The following is a 21,194-nucleotide window of genomic DNA, read 5'->3' on the forward strand; positions in this document are numbered from 1 at the left end:
TTGTTGTTTCAAATAACTGTTTCTGGTTTAAACCGACATCTAAATTAAACATTTCAGTACTGAAAAAGCTATGTAAACAAGATACATTTGAAGATCAACTTTCCTGTGGGGGGGGTGGAAGAGAGAAACCAGCACTTTTTTAAGAGTGTGCTCTTAACAGTTAACTCTTGTTTGCTGTCCCTTTAACCTTTTAGGCCATTATGGCGTTCTATTCCGTCCTAACCACGCTGGGCTTTAGCGCCGTTAGGATGGAATAGAACGCACTAGCCGTATGACTGTCCTGAAGCCAACGGTGCTTCTTGGATGCGATTGCGGTCTGGAGGGCATGCCTAGCGTCATAGGGACGCCCCCCTGACCTGATCCCATAACTGAAATCTCGCGACCACGCACACAATTGTGGGATTTCAATTGGTCTACATCGGAACGTTGCTCTGATGTAGACAAATTGACCCTGTCATGAAAGGGTTAAATTAAAATACATATTGAAAGTATATTGCAAAGTTTTTGTTTTTTAAATACACAGGTTTAAACTTTTTTTTTATTTTTATTACAATTTCAACTTTTAATGTCCTTTTAAACCATTTAACAGAATACAGCTACATATACATTTCATTTTAAGATAATTTCACAATTTACTATTTCAGATTGTTTTCCTTTTAAAATGAATTGACAGAGTATTCATCTTCTCCTTGGTTTGTCAATTGTACCCTCCCAATGTAACCTACCTTACTGTACTTGTTAGCGTATGTATTGTAATGTGCTTAACTTTGTATAGCGCTGCGGAATCTGTTGGCGCTTTATAAATAACCATTATTAATAATAACAATAATATCTAAAATAATGAAAGGAACACTAAAGTCAAAATTAAACTTTTATGATTCAGATAGAGCAGCAATTTTAAACAAATTATCATTTCACTTCTTTTACCTAAATGTCATTTTTTTTATGCACACTTTCTGAGGCACCAGCCAAATATGATTGCACCTGGTTTGTCTCATCGAAAGCAATTGATTAAAACCAGCCATATCATTGTTTAGGATTGGTAGCTGTTCTCCACAAAAATACTGGACAATCTGCTTGTGGCTGGGCATGATGATAAGTAGGGTCATTCAATGCCCCCCCAAAGCTCTACCTTAGCCTCCTCTTGTGATCCCACTCTGCATATTTTTCACAACTGAGCAGTCGTTTTACCCCTTGGCTGCCAGTAACATACAAGCAAATGATTTTACCTCTTTAGCTGACAGTACAACGTAAACAGAAGTTATTTGACCCCTTCACTGCCTCACACTTCCTTCTGTGTCATTTTTGTAATGCATTGAGGCACAGGAGACATTTTACTTTTAGGTAACTCAGGCTTTGAAAAAAAAAGTGCATTTAAAGGGAGATGAAACCTAATTTTATTTATTTTTTCTTTCATAACTCAGTTTACATTTTTAAGCAACATTCCAATTTACTTCTGTTATGAATTGTTTCATTCTCTTGGTATCATTTATGGAAGGAGCAGTAATGCACTTCTGAGAGCTAGATAAGAACAAATAAGCCAATGACTAGCGGCATATGCATGCAGCCCCCAATCAGCAGCTAGCTCCTAAGCCTACCTAAGCATGCTTTTCAATAAAGGATACAAAGAGAGCAAAACAAATTAGATAACCGTAGTAAATTGGAAATTTGTTTAAAATTGTATTCTCTACCTGACGCATGAAAGACAATTTTTGGGTTTCATATCCGTTTAAGTGTCCAGTATTTTTATAAATAATTTACTGGACAGCATGCTAAAATACTAGGCTGTTGAATACTAGAACCTGGCAACCCTATCAGTGGTTTTTTCTAAAATATTTAGTATAATTATATTTTGCTAATTTATTTCAATTACTTCTCCAGGTTGCCAAGGCAGAACTTGCTATGATCTGAGATGTCCTTGCAGAAAATGCAGCCTGTCTGCAGAAAGAATGGGACACAGGCAGGAACTGTTGTCTCTTTAGCTTTGCAGCACTGCTCTGCGTCACACTGTTGTCTTCAAACAGCACTGTGCTCTGGCTGCACTCTAAGTTTTCCTTAACACAGTGCATCCAGAACAAAGTGCTGTTTAAAGTGAACAGTCAAATACACCTACTCCTGGGTGCATATGGGAAATGATTTATTTTATTGGCAAATATAAAATAAACCAAAATTAGTATTTTAAACATAAATTAATTCTTACCTTGAATATAATGTCCCCAAGGTTAACCCATTAAAAATCACCAGCCATGTGGTGTACATTTGCAGACAGGATATGAAACAAACTATTTTAGGATTTTGCCATTTTATTGGGTAAGGTGCAGTGTTTATGTAGGCTTCTCCGAGGAAACCTTTAGAGTTCTGAAAGGTCTATACCACATCTGTCGCAGAAACTTCAGTTAGGATTTTAAATGACAACATCTGACGCAACCACTTTGCTTTGATTTTAGGATAATTATGTTAATGCGCATTTGGCAACATAAATATATTTTTTTTTTATCAAGAGCAACGTGCAATTCCCTGAAATAACAGCTTTTTAGTGAATGGAAGCTTATTTGTGTTTGGGGTTACACAAGGAAAAAGGTTGGCGTAAGAGACTGAGAGCACAGATCCTCTCATGCAATATCATGGTTCACAAACATGTCCTCAGGATACCTTTTGATTATCCCAATTTTAGTGATAAGTATGATTAAAGTACATAATAAAGTACATGTTATCATTTAGAGTTGCTCTCACTTTCTCCCAGTCATTATGTTTATTTCTAAATTTTGCTGCAATTGTTGTTACTTGAAGACTGTATTGGTAATAGTTGTCTGACACAGTTAAAGGGATAGTCTACAATATAATTTGTATTGTTTTAAAAGATAGATAATCCCTTTATTATCCATTCCCAAATTTTGCATAACAAACACAGTTGTATTAATATACTTTTAACCTTGTATCTAAGCATCTTCTGACAGCCCCCTGATCACATGATTTTGTATTATCTATTGATTTGCATTTAATACTGTTGTGCTAACTCTTAAATAAATCCTCGACGTGAGCACAATGTTAAAAATATGGCCCACATGAACTAGTAGTCTCCTGTTGTGAAAAAGCAAATACAAAAGCATGTGATTAAGAGGCTTTTCTGTAGTGGCTTAGAAACAGGCAGAAATTTAGAGGTTTAAATGTTATAAAGTATATTCATATATCAATGTTGGTTGTGCAAAGCAGTGGAATGGGTAGTAAAGGCATTATTTAATTTTTAAACAATAACAATTTTAGTGCAGACTGTCCCTTTAAATGCTTAAATTGACAGTGTACGGCAAAAATGGCTTCCCCTTTAATATGTTTCCAATGACTTGTTATGCCAGGTGCCAGGTGCATATAATACAATGCATGGGAAAATGCTCCTTTTGTGTGTGCGTTTTAAATATGAACTAGCATTTATTTTTCCCAAAGTGAAACCACTATCCAATCAAATGGGCTGAGCTTGCAGGGAGTGCAGACCGCATCATAACAGTATTTATTTACACAGTCACCCTTACCATATCTCTTACTGTATATGCGCTATACATGTGCATTAAAATAAAAAATAAAAAAAATGTGGTGCAACTAATGCACAATACCTACAACAGGATTCAGCTCTTTATGGAACCGGATTTCTTTGTGTGAAAATCCATATTACACAATCTTTTTGTGTTACAATTTCACAAGAAGAAATCCGCCCCTGAAAAGGCTGAATGCTGCCGGCTGCCATATTCGGCATTCTTTGCACCACGAAAAAAACAAAGGCGCATGTCTAATATCTACAGACCAATACTTGGAGAGAACAATATTCTTATCCCCCACTGGATGTGTGATTTTCTGCTACACCTTTTTGTTTATATAGCTTTTCTGTAACTAGTACTGACTTTTTCCATTGGCAGAATCGGTTATTTCAAATAAAAGTAAAGGAGCTATTTGTAAACTATTTAATATACTCCAGTAAGTAAAATGGATAATTGGGAACACGTTAAAGGGAAGAACAATTCAAAGTACACTGTTCCTTTAAGTGAATCTAGTCCAGGGGTTAGCAATCTTCTGTGAGTATTATGCAAAAAAAACCTATAAAGTGTGCAGTGTCGGCCACATGTTCACATCTGCTTCAGATCGGACCTGCAGTCCTTCTGTTGCACCCCCCAATCAGATCAGACCTCTTGTCCTTCTCTGTCAGCCACACCCGCACATCATATCAGAATCCTGGGCATGCAATATGTGCTGCAGAAAAAGTTGTATCACCCCTTGATGCAGCACACTGTGCATCATTAAAAATCACTGTGTTTACCCACACATGGCATGCATGCTGTACGGTCATAACTCCTGGTGTAGTTTGTCTTATATGGTCACAAAAAATGCCCTGTCCTACCAAATTAATTAACAAGTATTGTAAAAAAAAAACATTAATTATAACAACGTATCTATCTTTGTTTCCTTACAAGTGAGCATCCATGTTTATTCCTATAGCAAGGCATATATGTGTATGCTGCTGCAACAGTATTAGCTTTAAAGGACCACTCAATGCAGTAGAATTACATAATGAACAAGTGCATAATAAAAAGACAATGATTTAACACCTACTCTGAATTTCATATAAGCAGATTTTTTTTTCTGGCAAATTTATTTTTTCTCCCATTTTTCGGCTCCTTGTATCATGTGACAGACATCAGCCAATCACAGACTAGTATACATATACCCATGTAAGCTTCTGCACATGCTCAGTAGAATCTTATTGCCCAGAAAGTGTGAATATAAAAATTTGAGAATGGAAGTAAATTGGAAAGTGTCTTAAAACTGCTACTCTATCTGAATCATAAACGTTTTAACTTGAGTGTCCCTTTTAACTTTTTTTGCTTATAAAAATATATTCCAAAAGTGTTTATCTTCAAAATTGATATACACTTATGCATGTTTCAGTTTCCTTCAGTTCTATAGAACATAGTACATTTTAAATGTTTCAAGAGGAGTTAGTCCCCACCCATGTGTGTGATCAAAAGCCCTATTGAAGAGGTACAGATATGACTGGCCAGTCGTACCTTACAATATGGGGAGCAAGAAAACGTGCATGTGTTTTTATGATCATTTTTGTTTGAAATAACTGATGTTTTTATTGGAGATGTGGTTTGACGTGTGTGATTTTCTTTCATGTGACATGCTGTTACCCCCAAGTAGCATTGGCATTTGCTCTTCGGATTCTATGAACTTTAATAAGCTCCAGTAATTCAGATCTCCCTAAATTGGTCACACATGTTGTGTAAACAAATAGGTTTCCTTTGCATGCTAGAAAGTTTATAGCATTTGTAGCAGATGTTGGATAGGCCAAGCTTGTCTACGCTAAGGGCCTGGTGCTTCTGTGGCCCTCCAATGCTATTTATTTTAACCTCCACATCGCTAAACAAAAAGCTCCCAATTTTACAGGTTTCTCATTGTTCTCGCCTCTCTGTCCCTCCCAGCACTTTCTGACCTGTTTCAATTTGCTGAACCAGCCCTCCCAATAGAAATGTCTAGCTATGTCCGTGGGCCACATCTCAAATGATAATGTGCTCAATTTCTAAACTATTGTTTTACCAGCATAATTTAGGATGCACATTTGTGTTGTGCTGCCCTTTCTAGCCTTGCAAGAGATGGTTTAAATAAGCATTCATTTCAGCAACACATAAAATGTTTTATTATAGCAAGTGAAACATTATTGCAATGTACATTCATTATTTTGTTGTAAAATACATCTAAACAATGTGTTTCACTTTCTCGAAGGGAGGCTTAGGTTAATGCAATTTATGCCATCTTTTGTTTACTTTTTCCTCCCTCCCTAGGTTTCTATTCTGTCACATGCTTTTAAAAGGTGATTTGTGAGTTTTGCATCAACAATCATGACAGGCAAATCATTCCTTGCAATAGTAACTAAGTTGAATCAGTGCTAAACCACCTTAAAGGAAGACAAGAGTGCAGGCTACACCAGTTTGTGCTATATCTGATCATTGGTTTGTGATTGGTTAGCAGGGTTTCCTTTGTTCTGGGGACAGGGAAATCAGTGAAAAGAATAAATATAAAACAATATACTCATTTGACAAAATAAAGCTGCAGTTTTCAATGCAATCTTGTTCTGGTTTATAACCATGTAGTTTTAGAATTTGTGTTTAGTGTCCCTTTTTAAGATAATAAAGTCACAACCATCTCTCACATCAGTACAAGACGAACATTAATTACATAGAGGTAGCACATGAGATACTAATCTGAGTTTAACAGGCAGCCTATAATTCCACCATTGTATGGAGCTTCAAGTAAGGGACTGTTAAAATTTGAATGCAAAAATCACTGTTGGCTACTAAAATCAGAAAATGATTATAATGAAGCACCCGGGGTTCAAAACACATCTTGTTGTAGAGGCTGACTGCTATAGTAACGTTGTGCACTGTGCTATGTGCGCTGAGACGGGGTTTTGGGGTTTTGAACCCTCCTGATTGCAACCTCTATCTACCAACATTTTCTTGCTGCTTGAGCGTAAATGGACGTTGTTAAAGTCAAAATTTTCACGTATGCCCAGAAATGATTAAATGTTTTTAAGAGTTAAAACTGTAATTTTGCTAGGACATATGCATTGTTTTGTAGGCCAAGGACGCATCCCTTTAAAGGTATATGAAACCCAATTTTTTTTTCTTTAATGATTCAGATAGAGCATGCAATTTTAAGCAACTTTCTAATTTACTCCTATTATCATTTTTCTTCATTCTCTTGGTATTTTTATTTGAAAAAGCAGGAATGAAAGCTTAGGAGCCAGCCCATTTTTGGTTCAGAACACTGGGTAGCTAAGCTTACTTTTCTGCTTTATCCATATGAAGATACTTAGAGAATGAAAAAATATTTTAATAGGCGTAAATTAGAAAATTGCATGCTCTATCTAAATCAGGATAGAAAAAAAAATTGTTTCATGTCTCTTTAAAAAGCCTCTTGAATGTTTGATCTTGTTCCCATGTTGTGGCCAATTAGGGGCAGTTATAAACCCACTCCTGTAAATATTAACCAATCACTCTGCAACATGTAGGAGTGTTTCAAGGGAGAGTCGAACTAAAAAAAATAAAATATTGTTTAAAAAGATAAATATTCCCTTTATTGCCAATTCCCCAGTTTTGTAGTAAAGGCATTATCTATCTTTTTCAACAATAATATAATTTTTTTTTGTGTTGACTGTCCCTGTCCCTTTAATGGTTTGCATTCCACAAATTGCACTCCAGCCTGTTTGGGCAGTGAAACCCCACAACTTTTAAGAGTTACATTTCAGGAGAAGCATGCAAAATAAATAAAGCACATTGCAATTATTACATTATTTGTAATTTATGGAGAAAAAGTTTACTGTGCCTTTAAAACCTGCCTTAAGAATAGTGAAGTGGTGCCAGCTCACTACACTGTGCAGTTGGAGTGTATAATTATACATTCTGCATATGGAGAACAATCATTATTCCAGTTTGTGAGTAATCTCTGTCTGTACATTTTATTGTTAAATATATAAAAGAAACAATGTAACCCTCCCTTTTGTTGTTGCCTCTCACACAACTTGTTAGCATATCCAACTGATACAGTATCAGACATATTTTTATTGGCCGCACTAATATCCCCTCACATGTTCATATGCTAAATAGCAACTCATCCACACAACTGTAAATAATTTAAATCTCCTCCCACCTGTGTCACACATGAGCACTGTATTGTATGTTCCTGTCCTGAAGAGAACAAGGTTTTGCTCAATGGCAGCTGTGTTTCTAAACAAATCTTTTAAATGTGCTCTATGGTTTTGTTGGAGTATGTGAGTATTATTTTACTATTCTATTCAAGTTTTATGATTTACTACGGTGCTAATCTGTGTTTACCAACCTCTTTGGCTGTAACATGTATTTGTTATTTTTAAAGAGGGTATATTTACACTGATTTCTTTTTTTTTTTTTTCTAACTTCTTGTGCAAAAAAAGTTTTTATTCTAGTTAAGGTGTGTCCCTGTTTAACGATAAAGCTGTGGGAGTTGCCCCTGTCAGCAAGTGAGCAATAGATTCTCAGATTAATTAAACAAATATTTTTTAAAAAAAAAAGAGTAATGTGTAATTCACTTTCAAATGCATCATAGATTTTTTATTTTATTTAAATGGCCTATTAAAATGTCCAAGTGGTTAGGGTGTTTGCATAGAAACTATTTTTTGTTCGCAATAATACGGTAAATCTGTTTTTAAAGAATGTTTGTTTTTTAAAATCAGAATAATTAAAACTATATTGTTCTGGATAATAACTACAACTTGAGTATTAGGGTGGGGATAACATTGTACAGTAAATAACTTTTTTTTTTTTTTTTTTTTTTTTTTTTAATGTTTAGTTATACATAGTAAAACATTGCAATATACTTAGTTTGTTTTTCCTTTTTCATGTTATTTAGCTCAGAAAAGTAGTGTAGATTTTCTAATTCTCAGAGCTGCTGTGCAATAGCTGGAATGATTGTGGCTAGTCTTGTTGTCTGCAGACTCAAACCCTCATAGGTTTATCAATGTAAGGCAAATGATGGGTGGAGTCTAACTGCTGAAAAACAATTGCCATAAAAAAGGATGTTAATTTGTCTTAATGTCTAGACTTTCTTATTCCAGAGCAACACAACAGGATTGTCTTTACTGCGTTTACTGTCCCTTTAAATAACTGAGTAGTCTGGCTTTAACAAGAAGTAGCTGTATACTGGGCTGCCTGCCTTATTGCCTGGTTTTCTATCTTTTTCTTTTTTTTCTTCACTCCGGAAAGAGGTGAGGATTGTTCCCAAGGCAAAAATCAGGACACACATTCCATTGACCGCTTGTCAGAGCTGCAAATGGAAAGAGTGGGAAGCGAAGATAAAGGAAAGGAAAGAGCCAAGTCATTAACAGCTGTGCTACTAAAATAGTGCACAGAGGTAGCACCTGTTAGAATGAAGCACTTATTAAACATAGCGGCACACATTTTGTCACCGTATCATAAAAACAAGGCCCATATGCTGTGCCCTTTATGCTCTTTAAAGGACCAGTCAACAATGCAATAGCACTTAGTCTGAACTTCAAATGAGTAGCAGATTTTTTTTCTGACAATTTTAAAAGTTATGTCTATTTCCACTCCCCCTGTACCATGTGACAGCCATCAGCCAATTACAAATGCATACACGTACCATGTGACAGCAATCAGCCATTCACAAATGCATACACACTTACTCTTGCACATGCTCAGTAGGAGCTTTTGAGTCAAAAAGTTTAAATATAAAAAGACTGTGCACATTTTGTTAATGGAAGTAAATTGGAACGTTGTTTAAATTTGCATGCTCTATCTGAATAATGAAAGTTTAATTTTTATTGAGTGTCCCTTTAATAGCTGTAGCCTAATTAATCCTCAGGATGGTCTACTGCATGTTAGATATCTTTTTGTTTTCTACCATCCCTACAATAAATCTATTGCAGATTACATTTCTGTTATATTTAAAGGGACATGAAACCCAACATTTCTCTCATTATTCAGACAGATTATAATTTTAAAAAAGTTTTTAATTTACTTCTATTATCAAATGTTCTTAATTCTCATGTTGTTCTTTGTTGGAAGATACCTAGGCAGGTAGTGTGCACATACCTGAAGCATTACATGTCAGGTAATAGTGCTGCCATATAGTGCTGCAGACACGTGCACACTCCTGAGCTAACATCCATGCTTTTCAATAAAGGATAACAAGAAAATGAAGACATTTTGATAATGGATATAAATTGGAAAGTTGTTTTAAAATTGTATCCGCTACCTGATTCATGAAAGGAAAAATGTTGAGTTTTAGGTCTCTTTAAGCTGCTAAGGGCAAACATTTTTAATGTAAGGCCTCATTGGATTTTTTTCAGATCATCTAAATTACAAAATTCTATTCATTAAAATGAAATCTATACTTTTCACTAATTTTCACTTTTTTTAAATTAGCAATATTTTAACACCGGGTTTACAATTGTTTCTGAATTTTATAGCCAGCCCAAAAGTTATGGAGCCAGAATTGTGTGATTATTATAGAGTTTTACTTTCCCAAGGCCTCGGTCCTGCCCTCTCTGGGGTCTTTTTCAATTAAGAGTCTGCCTAACTCCATAGGAACCCATAGTCTTTTTAAAGTGTCATAAAACAGGTTGAGATCTGTGCATATCCTAAAAGGGCTAATTAATTTAAAATAGTTTGCATAAAAAAATTGATAAAAAATTGCTGGTATTTTAAAATAATTTTCAAACATAAACAAAATGAATTACATACCTAAACTGCCTGGAGCAGCTAACTCCACCCCCATTATTAGTGTTTAGACACAGGCATTGTATTTCAACTGAGTTCACAGCTTCTAGGCATGCTCCAGCAGATAATCCCTATCCACTTTTACATTTTATCAAAAGAACAATAAACATAGATACAGCCATAAAAGGAATTGTGTGGGGGGAGTTACAATTCAGAAACTAAAAAGAAAGGGTTAATGGTGAGGCACTGCAGCATAAATTTGCAGGTAAAGTAATTAAAGTACATATTATATTATTTTGTTTCCATCCCAACTTGTTTTATGTCCCTTTAAGGCTTATTGCCTTCCCACTAGATCTGAGGGGACCTTGTGGATCATGCCAGAGCCCCCAACCATCCTGTATTTTTGTAGGATTGCCACATTTTTTTCACTTATTAATGGGACATTGGGGACATCTAAACTTGCCCAAAAACTAGGGGTTGCCAGCTGTCCTCCACAAAAATACCGGACAATCTGTCGGCATACAGGTAGGGGGGGCACACTATGCCCCTTAAAAGCTCCCTTAGTCCCCACTCTTGACCCTGAACTTTATATTTTTTACAACTGTTTAGTAATTGTACCCCTTTGCTGCCAGTAACATACAAATACATCATCTTATTGCTTTTACTGACAGAAACTATGTAAACAGAAGTGTTTTTGACTGACCCTCACTTCATTCTGCTCCATATTTGTCTTGAATTTAAGCATTGGGGACCTTTTTATATTTAGTGAACACCGATGGACTTCATCAAAATGGACATAAAACACCATGATTACTCCCCAGTCCAGCAACTCTCGCTAACTACCCCAAAGTCTACAACTTGTCCAAAATGGTCTCTCCCCTTGTCTCTAAGAAATCATGATAGAAATAGAAACTTTGTCTGACAAACTGCTTTTAAAAATAAACATGCAGCCACTTAGACCTAATTGGAAATGAGGCCACAAAATGTGAATAAAAATAATTTTATTTGAGAACCATTAAAACATATTAATGGATGAATATGCATTTTGTGCCACAATACGTCCATGTTTCAGATACATACGGTGTGTGGGAGTCAGGGGTCCAGATGAAAACAACTAGAGGGATTTAAACTGTGCACTGTTTGATAACGATAACAACTTTGGACACTCGGCACCCACCACGACAAATGAAATATATACTGTATATATGATTCATTTAAAGGTATAGGAAAGTCAAAATTAAACTTGCATGTTTCAGATATAGCATGTAATTGTAAGACTTTTAAATTCACTTCTTTCTTTCAAATGTGCTTCGTTCTCTTGGTATCCCTTTTTGAAAATGAATATGCACATATCATACACTATTGGGAGCTAGCTGTCGATTGGTGCCTGCACACATTTGTCTCTTGTGATTGGTTAATTTGATGTGTTCAGCAAGCTGCCAGTAGTGCAATGCTGTTCCTTCAGCAAAGGAGAATGAACCAAATTTGATAATAGAAGTAAACTGGAAAGTTGTTTTAAATGGTATGTTTTTGGGGTTTCCTATCCCTTTAAAGGACCAGTAAATGCAGTAGATCTTCATAATAAACAAATGCATGATAAAAAAAAATACAATGCAATAGCACTTAGTCTGAAATTAGTCTGAACTATTTTTTTTTTATTTTTTTTTTCTGACCAATTTCAAAGTTATGTCTATTTCCAATCCTCCTGTATCATGTGACAGCCATCAGCCAATCACAAATGCATATACTTATAGTCTGTGAATTTTTACACATGCTCAGTAGGACTAAAAAAAAAGTAAATATTAAGACACTGCACTTTTTTGATAATGTAAGTAAATTGGAAAGTTGATTTAAAATTGCTGCTCTATCTGAATCATGAACATTTAATTTAGACTTGAGTGTCCCTTTAAATATCTGATTTGTTATATTTTGCAATCATTTGCATCTAGTCACTGGGATGTTATTTTGTCAGTTTGTCTAGGTAGACTTCTGTAAAGATGGCCTCTTGCAGCAGCACATGGTATTGAGTCGTGTTTTTTTAGCCTTTTAAACTAATTTGATTTTTCTTTTTTTGTCTCACTTCACTAATGGGCTTAGATATTTAAAGCCGAATGTATAAAACTAGTGGTTGTGCTGTAACAGCTGAGATTGTATTAGGGAAATTCTACCAACACAAGTAAGTGATATATGACCCCAGTGTAAGTTACTTCTTGGTAATTCTTTACCCACAGCTGGTTCTGCATCTGATCTCACACGAGTGTATTCCAGTAATGTCTTGTGCAAGGCAATAGGGATTGTTTCTGTGGTTTTCTCTTATTCATGGCAGCTAGACTTGTGTACACATAGGATTTATGTGTATTATGCTAAACAGACAGTAAACAATTTTTTTTGGTATGTGCTTAATTAATGTGTAGATAGCGACTCACCTTTCTATAAAGCAAACCTTCAATACATTCTGTCCCTTTTTTGTCAGCAAAATAAATTGATATTTACGTTCAGTCGTTCACTTTAATGAAATGCGCTCCCATGCTAGATGACTGCACAAATTATGTTAATATATATATATATATATATATATATATATATATATATACTCTGTCGCTTTTAAAGATGTGCCACCACTACTTAACCCCTTAATGACCGCAGCACTTTTCCATTTTCTGTCCGTTTGGGACCAAGGCTATTTTTACATTTCTGCGGTGTTTGTGTTTAGCTGTAATTTCTTTCATGTAATTAGCAAGAGTCCATGAGCTAGTGACGTATGGGATATACATTCCTACCAGGAGGGGCAAAGTTTCCCAAACCTCAAAATGCCTATAAATACACCCCTCACCACACCCACAATTCAGTTTTACAAACTTTGCCTCCGATGGAGGTGGTGAAGTAAGTTTGTGCTAGATTCTACGTTGATATGCGCTCCGCAGCAAGTTGGAGCCCGGTTTTCCTCTCAGCGTGCAGTGAATGTCAGAGGGATGTGAGAAGAGTATTGCCTATTTGAATGCAGTGATCTCCTTCTACGGGGTCTATTTCATAGGTTCTCTGTTATCGGTCGTAGAGATTCATCTCTTACCTCCCTTTTCAGATCGACGATATACTCTTATATATACCATTACCTCTACTGATTCTCGTTTCAGTACTGGTTTGGCTATCTGCTATATGTAGATGAGTGTCCTGGGGTAAGTAAGTCTTATTTTCTGTGACACTCCAAGCTATGGTTGGGCACTTTGTTTATAAAGTTCTAAATATATGTATTCAAACATTTATTTGCCTTGACTCAGAATGTTCAACTTTCCTTATTTTCAGACAGTCAGTTTCATATTTGGGATAATGCATTTTTTGATTTATTCATTTTTCTTACCTTCAAAAATTTGACTCTTCCCGGTGGGCTATTAGGCTCGCGGGGGCTGAAAATGCTTCATTTTATTACGTCATTTTTGGCGCGGACTTTTTTGGCGCAAAATTCTATTTCCGTTTCCGGCGTCATACGTGTCGCCGGAAGTTACGTCATTTTTTGACGTTATTTCGCGCCAAAAATGTCGGCGTTCCGGATGTGGCGTCATTATGGCGCCAAAAGCATTTAGGCGCCAAATAATATGGGCGTCGCTTTAGTTTCAATTATTTAAGTCTCATTTTTTATTGCTTCTGGTTGCTAGAGGCTTGTTATTGGCATTTTTTCCCATTCCTGAAACTGTCATTTAAGGAATTTGATCAATTTTGCTTTATATATATGTTGTTTTTTCTCTTACATATTGCAAGATGTCTCACGTTGCATCTGAGTCAGAAGATACTACAGGAAAATCGCTGTCAAGTGCTGAATCTACCAAAGCTAAGTGCATCTGCTGTAAACTTTTGGTAGCCATTTCTCCAGCTGTTGTTTGTATTGATTGTCATGACAAACTTGTTAAAGCAGATAATATTTCCTTTAGTAAAGTACCATTGCCTGTTGCAGTCCCTTCAACATCTAAGGTGCAGAATGTTTCTGATGATATAAGAGATTTTGTTTCTGAATCCATAAAGAAGGCTATGTCTGTTATTTCTCCTTCTAGTAAACGTAAAAAATCTTTTAAAACTTCTCTTCCTACAGACGAATTTTTAAATGAACATCATCATTCTGATTCTGATGACTCCTCTGGTTCAGAGGATTCTGTCTCTGAGGTTGATGCTGATAAATCTTCATATTTATTTAAAATGGAATTTGTTCGTTCTTTACTTAAAGAAGTACTAATTGCTTTAGAAATAGAGGATTCTGGTCCTCCTGATACTAATTCTAAACGTTTGGATAAGGTATTTAAAGCTCCTGTGGTTATTCCAGAAGTTTTTCCTGTTCCTAATGCTATTTCTGCAGTAATATCCAAAGAATGGGATAAATTGGGTAATTCATTTACTCCTTCTAAACGTTTTAAGCATTTATATCCTGTGCCGTCTGACAGATTGGAATTTTGGGACAAAATCCCTAAAGTTGATGGGGCTATTTCTACCCTTGCTAAACGTACTACTATTCCTACGTCAGATGGTACTTCGTTTAAGGATCCTCTAGATAGGAAAATTGAGTCCTTCCTAAGAAAAGCTTATCTGTGTTCAGGTAATCTTCTTAGACCTGCTATATCTTTGGCTGATGTTGCTGCAGCTTCAACTTTTTGGTTGGAAACTTTAGCGCAACAAGTAACACATCGTGATTCTCATGATATTATTATTCTTCTACAACATGCTAATAATTTTATCTGTGATGCCATTTTTGATATTATCAGAGTTGATGTCAGGTTTATGTCTCTAGCTATTTTAGCTAGAAGAGCTTTATGGCTTAAAACTTGGAATGCTGATATGGCTTCTAAATCAACTTTACTTTCTATTTCTTTCCAGGGTAACAAATTATTTGGTTCTCAGTTGGATTCCATCATTTCAACTGTTACTGGTGGGAAAGGAACTTTTTTACCACAGGATAAAAAAATCTAAAGGTAAAAGTAGGGCTAATAATCGTTTTCGTTCCTTTCGTTTCAACAAAGAACAAAAGCCTGATCCTTCATCTTCAGGAGCAGTTTCAGTTTGGAAACCATCTCCAGTCTGGAATAAATCCAAGCCAGCTAGAAAGGCAAAGCCTGCTTCTAAGTCCACATGAAGGTGCGGCCCTCATTCCAGCTCAGCTGGTAGGGGGCAGGTTACGTTTTTTCAAAGAAATTTGGATCAATTCTGTTCACAATCTTTGGATTCAGAACATTGTTTCGGAAGGGTACAGGATTGGTTTCAAGATGAGACCTCCTGCAAAGAGATTTTTTCTTTCCCGTGTCCCAGTAAATCCAGTAAAAGCTCAAGCGTTTCTGAAATGTGTTTCAGATCTAGAGTTGACTGGAGTAATTATGCCAGTTCCAGTTCCGGAACAGGGGATGGGGTTTTATTCAAATCTCTTCATTGTACCAAAGAAGGAGAACTCCTTCAGACCAGTTCTGGATCTAAAAATATTGAATCGTTATGTACGAATACCAACGTTCAAGATGGTAACTGTAAGGACTATCTTGCCTTTTGTTCAGCAAGGGAATTATATGTCCACAATAGATTTACAGGATGCATATCTGCATATTCCGATTCATCCAGATCATTATCAGTTCCTGAGATTCTCTTTTCTGGACAAGCATTACCAGTTTGTGGCTCTGCCGTTTGGCCTAGCTACAGCTCCAAGAATTTTTACAAAGGTTCTCGGTGCCCTTCTGTCTGTAATCAGAGAACAGGGTATTGTGGTATTTCCTTATTTGGACGATATCTTGGTACTTGCTCAGTCTTTACATTTAGCAGAATCTCATACGAATCGACTTGTGTTGTTTCTTCAAGATCATGGTTGGAGGATCAATTTACAAAAAAGTTCTTTGATTCCTCAGACAAGGGTAACCTTTCTGGGTTTCCAGATGGATTCAGTGTCCATGACTCTGTCTTTAACAGACAAGAGACGTCTAAAATTGATTGCAGCTTGTCGAAACCTTCAGTCACAATCATTCCCTTCGGTAGCCTTATGCATGGAAATTCTAGGTCTTATGACTGCTGCATCGGACGCGATCCCCTTTGCTCGTTTTCACATGCGACCTCTTCAGCTCTGTATGCTGAAGCAATGGTGCAAGGATTACACGAAGATTTCTCAAACAATATCTTTAAAACCGATTGTTCGACACTCTCTAACATGGTGGACAGATCACCATCGTTTGATTCAGGGGGCTTCTTTTGTGCTTCCGACCTGGACTGTAATTTCAACAGATGCAAGTCTCACGGGTTGGGGAGCTGTGTGGGGATCTCTGACAGCACAAGGAGTTTGGGAATCTCAGGAGGTGAGATTACCGATCAATATTTTGGAACTCCGTGCAATTTTCAGAGCTCTTCAGTTTTGGCCTCTTCTGAAGAGAGAATCGTTCATTTGTTTTCAGACAGACAATGTCACAACTGTGGCATACATCAATAATCAAGGAGGGACTCACAGTCCTCTGGCTATGAAAGAAGTATCTCGAATTTTGGTTTGGGCGGAATCCAGCTCCTGTCTAATCTCTGCGGTTCATATCCCAGGTATAGACAATTGGGAAGCGGATTATCTCAGTCGCCAAACGTTGCATCCGGGCGAATGGTCTCTTCACCCAGAGGTATTTCTTCAGATTGTTCAAATGTGGGAACTTCCAGAAATAGATCTGATGGCGTCCCATCTAAACAAGAAACTTCCCAGGTATCTGTCCAGATCCCGGGATCCTCAGGCGGAGGCAGTAGATGCATTATCACTTCCTTGGAAGTATCATCCTGCCTATATCTTTCCGCCTCTAGTTCTTCTTCCAAGAGTAATTTCCAAGATTCTGAAGGAATGCTCGTTTGTTCTGCTGGTAGCTCCGGCATGGCCTCACAGGTTTTGGTATGCGGATCTTGTCCGGATGGCCTCTTGCCAACCGTGGACTCTTCCGTTAAGACCAGACCTTCTGTCACAAGGTCCCTTTTTCCATCAGGATCTGAAATCCTTAAATTTAAAGGTATGGAGATTGAACGCTTGATTCTTGGTCAAAGAGGTTTCTCTGACTCTGTCATTAATACTATGTTACAGGCTCGTAAATCCGTATCTCGAGAGATATATTATAGAGTCTGGAAGACTTATATTTCTTGGTGTCTTTCTCATCATTTTTCTTGGCATTCTTTTAGAATACCGAGAATTTTACAGTTTCTTCAGGATGGTTTAGATAAGGGTTTGTCCGCAAGTTCTTTGAAAGGACAAATCTCTGCTCTTTCAGTTCTTTTTCATAGAAAGATTGCTATTCTTCCTGATATTCATTGTTTTGTACAAGCTTTGGTACGTATAAAACCTGTCATTAAGTCAATTTCTCCTCCATGGAGTTTGAATTTGGTTCTGGGAGCTCTTCAAGCTTCTCCGTTTGAACCTATGCATTCATTGGACATTAAATTACTTTCTTGGAAAGTTTTGTTCCTTTTGGCCATCTCTTCTGCCAGAAGAGTTTCTGAATTATCTGCTCTTTCTTGTGAGTCTCCTTTTCTGATTTTTCATCAGGATAAGGCAGTGTTGCGAACTTCTTTTGAATTTTTACCTAAAGTTGTGAATTCCAACAACATTAGTAGGGAAATTGTGGTTCCTTCATTATGTCCTAATCCTAAGAATTCTAAGGAGAAATCGTTGCATTCTTTGGATGTTGTTAGAGCTTTGAAATATTATGTTGAAGCTACGAAATCTTTCCGTAAGACTTCTAGTCTATTTGTTATCTTTTCCGGTTCTAGAAAAGGCCAGAAAGCTTCTGCCATTTCTTTGGCATCTTGGTTGAAATCTTTAATTCATCTTGCTTATGTTGAGTCGGGTAAAACTCCGCCTCAGAGAATTACGGCTCATTCTACTAGGTCAGTTTCTACTTCCTGGGCGTTTAGGAATGAAGCTTCGGTTGACCAGATCTGCAAAGCAGCAACTTGGTCCTCTTTGCATACTTTTACTAAATTCTACCATTTTGATGTATTTTCTTCTTCTGAAGCAGTTTTTGGTAGAAAAGTACTTCAGGCAGCGGTTTCAGTTTGAATCTTCTGCTTATGTTTTTCGTTACACTTTATTTTGGGTGTGGATTATTTTCAGCAGGAATTGGCTGTCTTTATTTTATCCCTCCCTCTCTAGTGACTCTTGTGTGGAAAGATCCACATCTTGGGTAGTCATTATCCCATACGTCACTAGCTCATGGACTCTTGCTAATTACATGAAAGAAAACATAATTTATGTAAGAACTTACCTGATAAATTCATTTCTTTCATATTAGCAAGAGTCCATGAGGCCCGCCCTTTTTTTGTGGTGGTTATGATTTTGTATAAAGCACAATTATTCCAATTCCTTATTTTATATGCTTTCGCACTTTTTTGTCACCCCACTTCTTGGCTATTCGTTAAACTGAATTGTGGGTGTGGTGAGGGGTGTATTTATAGGCATTTTGAGGTTTGGGAAACTTTGCCCCTCCTGGTAGGAATGTATATCCCATACGTCACTAGCTCATGGACTCTTGCTAATATGAAAGAAATGAATTTATCAGGTAAGTTCTTACATAAATTATGTTTTTCCTCTTACTCATTTACTGTACCCACACATATTATATACTGTTTTTCTCGCCATTAAATGGACTTTCAAAAGATATCATTTTCATCATATCTTATAATTTACTATAAAAACAATTATAAAATATGAGGAAAAAATGGAAAAAAAACACTTTTTCTAACTTTGACCCCCCAAAATCTGTTACACATCTACAACCACCAAAAAAAACATGCTAAATAGTTTCTAAATTTTGTCCTGAGTTTAGAAATACCCAATGTTTACATGTACTTTGCTTTTTTTGTAAGTTATAGGGCCATAAATACAAGTAGCACTTTGCTATTTCCAAACCACTTTTTTTCAAAATGAGCGCTAGTTACATTGGAACACTTATATCTTTCAGGAATCCCTGAAAATCCATTGACATGTATATATTTTTTTTTAGAAGACATCCCAAAGTATTGATCTAGGCCAATTTTGCTATATTTCATGCCACCATTTCACCGCCAAATGCGATCAAATAAAAAAAAAAAAAACTTTTTCACAATATTTTTCACAAACTTTAGGTTTCTCACTGAAATTATTTACAAACAACTTATGCAATTATAGCATAAATGGTTGTAAATGCTTCTCTGGGATCCCCTTTGTTCAGAAATAGCAGACTTATATGGCTTTGGCTTTGCTTTTTGGTAATTAGAAGGCTGCTAAATGCCACTGCGCACCACACGTTTATTATGCCCAGCAGTGAAGGGGTTAATTAGCGAGCATGTAGGGAGCTTCTAGGGTTAATTTTAGATTTAGTGTAGTAGACAACCCCAAGTATTGATCTAGGCCCATTTTGCTATATTTCATGCCACCATTTCACCGCCAAATGCGATCAAATTAAAAAAAACGCTACATTTTTCACAATTTTAGGTTTCTCACTGAAATTTACAAACCGTTTGTTCAATTATGGCACAAATGGTTGTAAATGCTTCTCTGGGATCCCCTTTGTTCAGAAATAGCAGACATATATGACTTGGCATTGCTTTTTGGTAATTAGAAGGCCGCTAAATACTGCTGCGCATCACACGTGTATTATGGCTAGCAGTGAAGGGGTTAATTAGGTAGTTTGTAGGGAGCTTGCAGGGTTAATTTTAGCTTTAGTGTAGAGATCAGCCTCCCACCTGACACATCCCACCCCCTAATCCCTCCCAAACAGCTCCCTTCCCTCCCCCACCCCACAATTGTCCCCGCCATCTTAAGTACTGGCAGAAAGTCTGCCAGTACTCAAATAAAAGGTTGTTTTTAAAAAAAAAAAAAAAAAAAAAAAAAAAATTTAGCATATTTACATATGCTACTGTGTAGGATCCCCCCCAAAACAGCTCTCTAACCCTCCCCCTCTGCCTTATTGGGGGCCATCTTGGGTACTGGCAGCTGTCTGCCAGTACCCAGTTTGCAGAAAAAAATGTTATTTTAAAAAAAAATTCATTTTTTTTTTCTTTTTTTCTGTAGTGTAGCTTCCCCCCCCCCACAAACCAACCCCCACCACCTAACTGAGGTTTATATTTTAATATACTTTCCCCCCATTGTTTCAGTTTTGTACAATTTTTTTTTTTCTGTAGTGTAGCGGTTCCTACCCGCTCCCTCCACGTGCACATGCCCGCCCCCCCCCCGTGCACGTGCGCGCCCCCGGTCATCTCCGCCCACGGTCCCGACCCCCTCCAGATCAGCATGGCCATCGAAGGCTGCCACCCGCCTCCTATACTGAAAATAGCCACATATCTCCGGTGCAGAGAGGGCCACAGAGTGGCTCTCTCTGCACCGGATGGCTAAATTTTGTAATAAGCACTGAGATAAGAGGGCCTACTGCAAATGCTTAGATACAAGGTAATCGCAGAGGTAAAAAGTATATTAATATGACGGTGTTGGATATGCAAAACTGGGAAATTGATAATAAAGGGATTATCTATCCTTTTTAAACAATAAAAATTTCCAAGTAGACTGTCCCTTTTAAGATAGATAAATATATGGGGTAGAAAAAATATCCCTGTGGCTTATTAGTCAGGACAAAAAATGTACTAATTAAAAGAGAGACAAAGTTACTAGTTCACTCCATTGTTAAATATAGGAAAAAAACGACATTTTTACTTTTATGGACTAATGGAAATTTCCAACCCTTTGTATCTGCGTGTGAATATATAAACCTTTTATTGGAATTAGTTTTACCAATCATATTTTTTATTATGGAGTGTGAACTGCGCTCTAATCCTAGAATAATAGATGTGAACAAAACAAATTGCATTATTTATGAGCAGCCAGGTCTATCAATATTTAAATGAACATTTTACTGTCTACACTTTCTCATGAAACACTGTTTTATAATTTATTATTCTTCAGAGTGATAAATTATACCT

The 21,194-nt window shown here is 36.7% G+C and overlaps 1 protein-coding gene across 5 annotated transcripts in view; it reads left to right on the forward strand.

Moving 5' to 3' along the window:
- Positions 1–21,194, forward strand: part of LOC128638620 (pleckstrin homology domain-containing family A member 7) — a 121,097-nt gene that overhangs the window by 38,015 nt on the left and 61,888 nt on the right. Inside the window, exon 1 of one of the 5 annotated variants that reach the window (XM_053690685.1) lies at positions 7,746–7,819. The exons of the other annotated variants lie outside the window; for them this stretch is intronic. The gene's annotated coding sequence lies outside the window, so the exon portion shown is untranslated. Of the gene's footprint in view, positions 1–7,745; positions 7,820–21,194 lie in introns of those variants that run through there. 5 annotated transcript variants of the gene reach the window in all.

The sequence above is a fragment of the Bombina bombina genome, chromosome 8 (assembly GCF_027579735.1).
Source record: "Bombina bombina isolate aBomBom1 chromosome 8, aBomBom1.pri, whole genome shotgun sequence".
NCBI lineage: Eukaryota > Metazoa > Chordata > Amphibia > Anura > Bombinatoridae > Bombina > Bombina bombina.